Source organism: Eleginops maclovinus, chromosome 5 (genome assembly GCF_036324505.1).
Source record: "Eleginops maclovinus isolate JMC-PN-2008 ecotype Puerto Natales chromosome 5, JC_Emac_rtc_rv5, whole genome shotgun sequence".
In the NCBI taxonomy this organism is placed as follows: domain Eukaryota; kingdom Metazoa; phylum Chordata; class Actinopteri; order Perciformes; family Eleginopidae; genus Eleginops; species Eleginops maclovinus.
Genome location: NC_086353.1, coordinates 25,108,577 through 25,119,951, shown reverse-complemented (window position 1 = coordinate 25,119,951; position 11,375 = coordinate 25,108,577).

The window sequence follows — 11,375 nt, the reverse complement described above, 5'->3', positions numbered from 1 at the left end:
GTAATTTTTCCACCTCTGGTTAGGTCTGACCCTAACTAAAGAGGCTAAGTTTAATTTTTGTTTTCTGTTTTAATGCAAAATACATTTTAATTTATTTATAAAAGTTTGATTGAAAATGCTTGTTTGAAATAAGAGTAGCCTAGGTGTGGGGTTATACGCAATTTTAAAAATGTATGTTTTGCCAATGATACATTTTTCACTTTACATTTAGGAGTTTGTGAGCAACATAAACTTTTTTTCCAGAATGCTGTAAACAATTTTTGGGGTACTATGGCAATAAAAAACAGTTCACCTTTTTCATTTGTAAGTAGCTCCACACAACTGAGCTAGCTCAATCTGCCTAAACCATGAAATCTTGTTTAAAAATGGTGGTTTTCTGTTTTAACGGCAACATGCTGGTGGTTTAAAATATTATTACTTTACAACAGTTTCATTCTGCTCTACCCTAGATTTTGAATGTCTTGGGAAAATTGCATTTTCATACTTTGCATCATGGACATGGAATAATCAATAGAAAGATTCAAATTAAAAAAGCATTGATGTCCATTGGTGGATTGAATGTCGTCACATAAAATGTGGCGATAAAGGCATGTGGTTGTTTTATTGTACTGTGATTTTGTATGGCTATCTGCCTTGGTCTTGTCTCTCTTGTAAAATTAGATGTTGTGTGTTTCTGCCGGAGTGCTTTTAATTGAGGTAGTGTAAGTGCATTAAGTTGCCTATACTTCTTTACCTTTACTATTAAAAGTGTTTAATGCAGGACTCTTACTTGCAATGGAATAGTGTGGTACTGTGTGGTCTTTAAACAGCAGCACCTCTGAGATCCTGACATACAGTGTGAGGTAAAACACCCATGCTGTGTAACAGTTGGACATTTTACATCACAAGGACTGTCTTTAATTGTTTCCCAATGTACATAGAAATACATCATGAAGATATAAGCTACTTGTGATTGTCACTTTAACATTATTGGTGATAGAAACACCCGTCAACTTTACCTTTGTCCAGTGGGATCAGAAAATGTATGAGACAAATTACCCCAAAACCGTAGTTGACATTAGGCAATGAGATTTTTGTAGAAGAAAATTAATGATACACCCAAAAATATTTTAGTTCATTTTTTACAGCACATTTTTTGTGAATACCTCACAACTCATAAGATGCTGTGTTAGCTACAGTGATGTTGCAAATCTAGATAAACTTTTCTTGACTGTAGCACTGGCGCAGTAACCTGCCCAGTGAAGTGCAGTCTGTGGATCAGGGAGTTAAGACCTGGAAATCCTTTGATTGAGGACACTCCTGAGGTGGTTTGGCTCGGGCCAAAACACACAAATCTAGAGTTCTTACTCTGCAGAAAACGGTGTACCAGTTATTGAGCGACCTGAACCATTCAGGGGAACAGCATCTCACATTAGAAAAAAAAACGTGTTTTACATGACGATTGAACTGCTACAAACGGTGCAAAATAATATATATTTCCCAGCTTGTAAGCCTCGTTATATGTCAGAGTTCAAATGACTGCTGTGGCTTTGAATGTGCTTCACACATTTAATAGTTTTTAACATCATCTTCCTTTGAGGGCTTTTTATTTTATTTTGTCTCCTCACTGAGTTAATTCCTTTCCTGTCACAGCATGTTGGGGGTGCAGCTTCAAATCAACTGACAAACACAGACCACAGACAGGCCGGCGGGAGTCACTTCCTACCTTCTCAGCTCCTCCGTCTCTGAAGCAACACTTTACCAGTGGTGGACAGTAACTGAAAGCACTGTATGTGCTTGAGTTTAGTAAAGCTTTGAGGAACTTCAGTTTTTTCATTTTCAGTTAATTTAAACTTCTACTCGTGTTAAAAAAATATTGCAATTTTGTTTTGCATTTATCTTACAGCTTTAGCGGCTTCAGTATTCAGTTTATTAATATGAAATCTAAAAAAGATTTAGCTACCCAGCAGTATTTCTAGTAATTATAATAAGCTCTTTCTCAAAGTAATGTACACATTCATGCATCAGTAATAATAATAAAGTAATAAAACATATATTATTGTAAAATGGACCATTTAGCATAATGAGCATTTGTTTCTGGTACTTTAAATGCATTTGGGTGCCAATTTTTTTTGGACTTTTACTTAAGAACGAAAAGATGAGTACAACTTTTACCTATAGTATATACACAACTTGAGTTACAACTTTTACCTTATTAAAAGATCAAAATACTTTTTTCCACCACTGGGAAGTTTTAATTTTAAGTGTGTCGCTGGTGTTTGTCAAACTGACATTGGTATAATGTCTCGTATCTCTCAGTATATTTCACTTGTAGGAAGATCAGGGTGCTGAATTGAAGACCACACACCACGACTAAATGGTGTTTACACACATCTTTAAATAGTCATGCATATTTCCTCGTGAATACAATGTAGCACAATCAGAAAGAGACTTAATAACATTTAATTACAGTGCAAATCCAAGTAGGGGCTTACAAATTCTCCTAATGATTTAGATGTGTTTAGATAGCTAGTTTCTGTTGTATGTCTGTCACTGCTTACATATTTTTCTATATAAGAGTTTATGCTGTGTACATGGAAATGTTTGTGGTTCTTTAAACTTGCTTGCAAGGAGGCTTTTCCTGAAGTACTGGCATTTACTCTTGTCGTCAATCCAGCAAAACTCCCTTTTAATGTCAATGTGGTAAAGTAGCATCTATTTATATGACTGCAGCGCTGTTGACCTCCATGTGCTGTTTTCTTATGACAAACCCTTCCACCTACACATGTTACAGCTCGCCAATCATAAAATAAAGCACACACAAAGTCAATGTTTGGAATTCAGTTCAAAGACATACATTTTTTTACTAAGAGTAACAGGGCAGATGCAATTTTGAAATTTCTAAATTGCTAGTGGAAATGTTTCGCAAATGATTCATTTACTACTTTATATTTAGGCCTCAGTGCTGCTGCCCATTCCACCATAAATTATCTTTAGATTTTGCTATAAACGTTTTTAATTTATTGAAATACAATTAGTTCAACATTTTGGCAGTTACACCTTTTTTTGCTTAGAGTTAGTAAAGAAGATAGCCTATAATAGCATGAAGAACATTAACAGGGGGAAGGAGCTGGTCTGGCAATGAACAAGATTAACAAAATATGCCTATATGTTGTATTTTATTTGTTTATTTCATACTCTGTGACCAGCCAAGAGATAGCTCATTACATAATACAATGAGTCATATTCACACCTAGACCCACACAAACAAGGATTTAATATTTTAATAAGTCTCAAATGAGACAACAGTTAGCTAGCTAGCTTATTTTATGGTGTCTCCGCCTCACTCCTTGCTTGAGGTGCAAAAGCGGAGTGACTGTAGTAGCTAGCTAAATTATACTTTCGTCTTAAAGAAGTGGCTTTGGTATCTTCTGAAGCTGGTTGAAAAAAACAGGCTAGCTGTTTCCCAATGAATGAGCCCATCTGCTATCAACAAAAACAAAACAATTATTTGAATGGCTATAAAGGACCAACCATTCAAATAATAGTTTTATTACAGGAACTATTCTCAAATGGCCTACACACCCTAGACACACTCTATTATTGCTTGTAAGTATGTATTGTATTTTTAATTGCAGTAATTAGTCAGGAACACGTTTTTGGAGCTTTTGCTTTGGTTCCCCTGAAGGTTAAAATAGTTTACCTGACACATCATTCGTAATTCTTGAGCTTTCCGTTTGTGAGTGATTGTATTTCTTTGTGTACAATATGTTACTTTCCTTAAAGGACATGCTTTGTATACAAGATTTCCACCATAAAAAATTGGTTCTGATTCTGATTCACTGTCCTCTGGCTGGTTTGGCTCGTCTCTAGTCCCACGGGAACCACGCTGCTGTCCCAGACAAATCCTCCTGCCAACACGCCAGCCTCCAGAGAGCTAGGCCATCTAAAGCCCTACTTCCCCTCCAGAGGCAAAAAAATCCAAACAAAGTAAACAGTAAGCACCTAGTAGTCAACTTCCTTATCCTTGTTAATTATTCAAAATCCCGGGGGAGAGACCGACCCACAGTTGTCTTCTGAGTCACTTTTTTTTTTTCTCATACAGGCACTCACTCACCACAACGGCCCCCCCCTCCTCCTCCTGCCTCCCCTTTCAACTTCAAACCCAGTCATTTCTGCAAGCTGCGCTTTGATTGTACCAAACACCTGTATTTTTCGAGGAGAGACTTCCTTGCGAGCCCCCGCCTCCCATCTTTGATTGTTAAACAGCAGTGGCGCCGTCATTACTGTGTCTGTGCGACTGATGCCGCCCAGCTTCCCCTCCCATCTTCCAACTCTGCCTTTTAACCAGAACTTTAATTGCTCAGAGAAAATTTGGATTGCTTTATTTTATCTAATTTTCAAAAACCCTTTTTTGTTTTTGAAGGGTTGTAAAACTTTAATGTGCCTTGCTGGATTTATCGGATAATGATCACAGATTTCTTAACAGTTAACACTCAATCCAAAATGTCCCCAGATTTGTAATAAGAAGTGAGAACAATTTGTTTTTATTCAAGAGCATATAGTTAGTAGTAGCAAAATGGACACACAGACTGCAAAGGTTTTTTTCTAACTCACCTCAGTACTTTAGTAATCCTTCAGGAAGACAAACAGACAGACATACACTTACACACTAACACAAACACACACACCTTTGCAGCAGTAATACCATGCTTTATTAGATGGCCTCTCCTGCCATCCTGTCTCCCCCCTCAGATTAATATCCTCTGGGTTTCTCACCAGCTGTTTCCGTCCCATAACACCCCTCATCTTCCTCCGGCCGGCCCTCTGTTTCACATGGCAGGGCTTACAAACTGGGCCACTTTGCCTGCGTGTCTCAGGGAGTGATCTTTGGCTTAACACTTTGTCGGTGTGTGTGTGTTCACTCAGCCAGCTGAATATAAAAGTAAACGTCCACTTAAAGAAGGATGGACCAACTTTATTTTATAATACTTTATCTGTTAAGGCTTTCTAAATGATGGTGTTTCAACAAGATAAGCAAAGGACAATAAACCCATGGCCATAATTTGTGTTTGTAAATCATTTTTCATCAATTAATTATTCAATACAACTGTTGGTTATCAACATGATATGATATATTGGTATATTTACAAGTTTTGTCTGTTTAAGTTCACTCTGTCTGTGCTTGTTACTTTTCCTGTGTGTGTGTGTGTGTGTGTGTGTGTGTGTGTGTGTGTGTGTGTGTGTGTGTGTGTGTGTGTGTGTGTGTGTGTGTGTGTGTGTGTGTGTGTGTGTGTGTGTGTGTGTGTGTGTGTGTGTGTGTGTGTGTGTGTGTGTGTATGTGTGTGTGTGTGTGTGTACTGTAAATGTGTGCAAGATCTCGTTTGGGTGTGTCTGCCTTTGGCTCAGGTGGGTGTTTACTTCTCATGGTGTTTTTACTGTTTGTGTTCAAGGGCAGACAGGATGTGCAGTGCTTGTCAGCATGCTCCAGGAGATGAAAGGCCGGAGAGGGTGTGGAAGTAGCCAAGTGCTGTTCAGGTAACAGGTTGTCTTCTCAGAAATCTCTCAAGAATTCTGTCCTGCTGCCTTCAGCATTCCTAGTGAGCCACCAGTGAGCAGCACTCACCACCAAGCTGCTTCAGAATATATCTCAACACCTCCCACAAATCTGGCCATAACTGAACACCAATAAGGTCCAGGTGCTCACTCTCACAACACAAACAGTGTTGAACATTTGGAGCGGCACAGATGGCGCCTCTTGTTCCCTTTGCGCTCAAGTGTGCGTGTGAGCTGTTATTACACTACTGTCATAAAACTGATTGCATCACCAAAAGAAACAACATGAGTCAGTTTTAAGAATGGTGCGTACGACATGCATATTGATGAGCAACAGTTACGGACATGACAGCAGTCTGGTTTGGTCGCAGACATACTAAGAATGTTGTCAGTCTCTGAAATGCAGTTGGGCGGGTTCTAGAAGTAAAATTTACAGCAACCGAATCCTTGACATTCCCAGTTGTCTCCTCTTGTTATCACAGTGTTACATAAAAGAATTTGAGAAGCCGTAATTGGAAACCAAAAGATATTTTGCAGGTGACTGGACAAAACCAATCAACCAACCTGTCAAACAGGCTAACATCAATTAGATAAACAGAATGAAGCCAGTCGGGGGAAGAGTAAAACACATTTTCCCCCTAGAATAGCCATAAATGCTGTTCCTTGATCTTCAAATTAATAATAACTTTGCAGTTCTGATATAAATGATGCTACAGCATCTTTGCTAACCTCTTGAGGAGCCAACAATGTGTTTTAGATGCACAGTTGCCTCTCTTTGTTGTTATGCACTCTTAAACCACAGGTGTGTCTAAATGGTAACCCCCAATTTGCAAAACTCTGGCATGATGGTTTAGGAAAGACATTGTGTAGTTATGTTTGGAATAGGTCGTCGACCGGATGGGAACCCTCCATTTGCAAAATTCCACGGGATGGTTAAGGATGAAGCGGTTCAAATAGTTGAGTAATATAATAGGTTGTTGGGCATTAAGTCTCACAAGATTTTTCGTAAACTTTCATAATATCTATTTAAATGTTTTACCTTTATGCTGGAACTAGCAGTGGCCAGAAATGTATGGAATTAGAAACGTGTACTAGGATTGTTTGATTAAATGTTGGGGGTCAAAGGTCAAGGTCGCTGTTAACTCATGTTTCTCCTGTTCTTGTGAACACAATATCTGGGGAACATCTTAGCCTCAAACATCTACTTGCACTTGAACTGCTAGAATTTGGTGGGCCAATGTCAAGGTCAGTGACATCCAGTGACTGACCACTTTTTTCAGTAACGAGTAATCTAACGCGTTACTATTTATAAACCAGTAATCAGATTAAAGTTACTTATCCAAGTCATTGTGCGTCACTATTTTTGTCAGATACAGTGGGGAGAACAAGTATTTGATACACTGCCGATTCTGCAGGTTTTCCCACTTACAAAGCATGTAGAGGTCTGTCATTTTTATCATAGGTACACTTCAACTGCGAGAGACGGAATCTAAATCCAGAAAATCACATTGTATGATTTTTGAGTAATTTATTTGCATTTTATTGCATGACATAAGTATTTGATACATCAGAAAAACAGAACTTAAGCTTCTTACGGAGCCACTCTTTAGTTGCCCTGGCTGTGTGTTTAGGGTCGTTGTCATGCTGGAAGACCCAGCCACGACCCATCTTTAATGCTCTTACTGAGGGAAGGAGGTTGTTGGCCAAGATCTCGCGATACATGGCCCCATCCATCCTCCCGTCAATACGGTACAGTTGTCCTGTCCCCTTTACAGAAAAGCATCCCCAAAGAAGGGCGAGTGGAGTTTAGACCAAAAAGCTCAATTTTTGTCTCATCAGACCACATGACCTTCTCCCATTCCTCCTCTGGATCCTCCAGATAGTCATTGGCAAACTTCAGATGGGCCAGGACATGCGCTGGCTTGAGCAGGGGGACCTTGCGTGGGCTGCAGGATTTTAATCCATGACAGCGTAGTGTGTTACTAATGGCTTTCTTTGAGACTGTGGTCCCAGCTCTCTTCAGGTCATTGTCCAGGTCCTGCCGTGTAGTTCTAGGCTGATCCCTCACCTTCCTCATGATCATTGATGTCCCACGAGATCAGATCTTGCATGGAGCCCCAGACTGAGGGAGAGTGACCGTCATCTTGGACTTCTTCCATTTTCTAATAATTGCGCCAACAGTTGTTGCCTTCTCACCGAGCTGCTTGCCTATTGTCCTGTAGCCCATCCCAGCCTTGTGCAGGTCTACAATTTTATCTCTGATGTCCTTACACAGCTCTCTGGTCTTGGCCATTGTGGAGAGGTTGGAGTCTGTTTGATTGAGTGTGTGGACAGGTCTCTATACAGGTAACAAGTTCAAACAGGTGCAGTTAATACAAGTAATGAGTGGAGAACAGGAGGGCTTCTTAACGAAAAACACTAGCAGGTCTGTGAGAGCCGGAAGTCTTACTGGTTGGTAAGTGATCAAATACTTATGTCATGCAATAAAATGCAAATTAATTATTTCAAAATCATACAATGGGATTTTCTGGATTTTGGTTTTAGATTCCTTCTCTCACAGTTGAAGAGTACCTATGTTAAAAAATTACAGACTTCTAAATGCTTTGTAAATGGGGAAACCTGCAAAATCGGCAGTGTATCAAATGCTTGTTCTCCCCACTGTATATGTTTGCTTTCTTCTTGCGTCTCGGGTAGTGATGTCTATGCGACAATTAAGTCACGTTTTCAGCACGAGGACAACTCACGTGTAATACCAAGCAGACACAAACGTAAACAACAATGGAGGGAGGAGAGAGATGCGCGTTTTTTAGCTGGAAATGCAGTCACTATTTTGAGTTTGTGTCAGCTAAAGATGACAATATTAAGGTTCGTTGTTTTCTCTGTGCTGGAGACAAAGTGCTATCTAGCTTCAACAACACTACGTCAAATTTGAAGAAACATTTGGGTCCTCAAAGACTCCCAAGTGAAATGTTAGCTCTTTAGCAGCTAAATGCTTTGACACCGTGCTACAGTAGTTGGTCACTTTTGGAGCCAGACTTTGAAGCTTTGATTAAATCAGTTGATTCTTCAACCTGTGAAGAAACAATGAGCTTTGTGTGGCTGAAAATAAGTTTTAAAGAAAGTGGGTTGAAAGGTTCAACACTAAATGCTATTAAAAGGAGTTATTGTGTCAATACAGAAACTGTATCCACACACACCGTTTTAACTGGACTTTCTTTTTAGTGAAGATACACTCTTTAAGAAAAATATGACCATTGAGAGAAACACGGCCTCTGGTCCGGAAAGACCTGAGAAAATGTTCATATTCGCCTTCACTGGATTTGACTAGAGAAAGAAGAATGCATTACTAGAAAACTAGAAAATGTGCCTGATCGCAGTTTGCGTGGTTTGACCTGTTCAAATCCCTGCAGGATTAAGTGGAGGTTAGATTTGATCAATGCAAAGAGCGGGTGAAACGTTTCGGAAAGAGTCTAGAAAGACTGAGCCCATAGACAGGAAGTGTCAACAACATAATTCAATGAAACACCGGCAATGGGAGACACCCACTCAATAAACCCACTGACATACAGGAATTCGCCCAACTTTAATTACACTGATTAGCCAACATGTGATCCTGGTACCGGTGTAGTGTGGTTGCATAGTGCAAAAACGGTGACTCTTTAGAAAGGAAAGACTCTTAAGACTGCAAAATAAACATATATCTTTATTTTGCTAGCAAGTAGAACGTTTCTTTAAAACCTCAAAAGTAACACAATTTGATATATTGAATGGGGTAAGTTAGAAGTAAATGTCAGGCCATTCCTCCACAAAACGATCAAGTTAAATCTGCAGATCCATGTTGGACAGTTTTCAGTCTGTGTCATTATATGTGTCAAAGAATTGTATTAAAGACCCATGACGAGTAGATGTATAGTAAATACACTTATAAGGTACTATACTGAATTACACATTTTGTGGTGGTTACTTGAGTATTTATAGTTGATGAAATGTTATATTTCCACTACATTTTATAGGAAAGGTTTGTACTTTTTCATCCTTACTACACTAATTCACAGCTCGTAACATTTTTTACCCATAACATGTAATCAGCGCACAAAATGTTATGTCATGACCCATAAAAAGTAGTTATACTTACGAACCACGACCTTAAATGCAGCATTTATTCATTTATTTATTTAAATGCACTAGAGTAAGTCATGAGGCTTTTTTTTTAAGGAAAGATGTTGCCAAGAAAAAGAACAAAACTATTTTATATAGAGTATATTATAGTATAGTTGGTGAAAATCAATAATAATAATAATAATAATAAAAAAATGATAGAATCCAATACTTTATTATATAGGAACCATGTTAAGTTTAAAGGTTAGACCAAGAGTTTTATGATAAATACATTTAAAACTGAGCAAAATAAAGTTTTTGAGTCACCTGTATCCCTTGGATTTGAGTGGATTGAAACATTATTCAAAGATTGAAAGGTTTTATTGTCATATGCACAATCGCCACAACACTTTTGTTGACAATGAACATCTCCTCCAACAGTGCAGAATACAATATAGGCTACTACTAAAGAAAAATACATAAAATAGTGCACAATGGTGCAAGTAATATTCAGGAAAATATGTACTCACATGTTCAATAGTTTATTTAAGCATTATAAGCAGTGTCAGCTGTGGGTTTGCAGAATCCTGAAGAACAGCTGCACCTTGTCAAAGACTGTGACTGAGCTCCTGTAAGCAGTGGTTAAAAGTAACTAAGTAAATTTACACAAGTACTGCACTTTTTACTTTATCATATACTTTTACTCCACTACATTTATTTAACACCTTTAGTTACTTTACAGATTAGGATTAATGAATATAATCACGCTTAAATTAGACTTTAGTTCACCTGCAGTAAATCCAGCAGCTACCCTGCAGTATACAGAGCCATTGAAACTAGCTGTACCTTTACCAGCTCTGAGAACACTTTAATGATCAATAATTATAAAACACATCAGAGATATTATTCTGAAATGGACCAATAGTGAGTGCTTTTATTCAAAGGTGGGAGAATTACTCAGAACTTGCACATAATTAAAAGTAAAAGTCCTGCATTCAAAATGTTAAGTAAAAGGTATTAGCATCACAATAAAAGTAGTCATTGTGCAGATTGGTCCATTTCATAATAATATACAGCCCCAGAAAAAATTGACTACTGCAGCATCATCAGTTTCTCTGGTTTTACTATTTATAGGTATATGTTTGAGTTAAATTATATATATATTTTTTATATTGTTTTCTATAAATTACTGACAACATTTCTCTGTGTTGGAATTCACCAGACACTGGAAAGGCTACCATACATGTAAAGATAAAGAGGTGAGAAACATTTGGAGTGGTCTCTTAATTTTTTCCGGAGCTGTATCTGATATGTTTTATAAATATTGATCATTAAAGTGTTCTCAGAGCTGGTAAAGGTGCAGCTAGTTTGAATGGCTCTGTATACTGCAGGGTAGCTGCTGAATTTACTCCAGGTGAACTAAAGTCTGATTTAAGGGTGATTATATTTACCATCATTAATCCAAATCTGTAAAGTGACTAAAGGGATTAAATACCTGTAGTGGAATAAAATAACATGATTTATCTCTGATTTGTAGAGTGATAGAAGAACAAAGCAACAAAACATGAAACATACTCAAGTAAATTACAAGTACCCCAAAATTGTACTTAAGTAAAGTACTTCAGTAAGTACTTAGTTTTACTTTCGATACTTTAAGTTTATTTTGATGCTGATACTTTTGTGCTTTCACTTGAGTATCATTTTGAATGCACGACTTTTACTTTTTACGTAACAGAGTATTC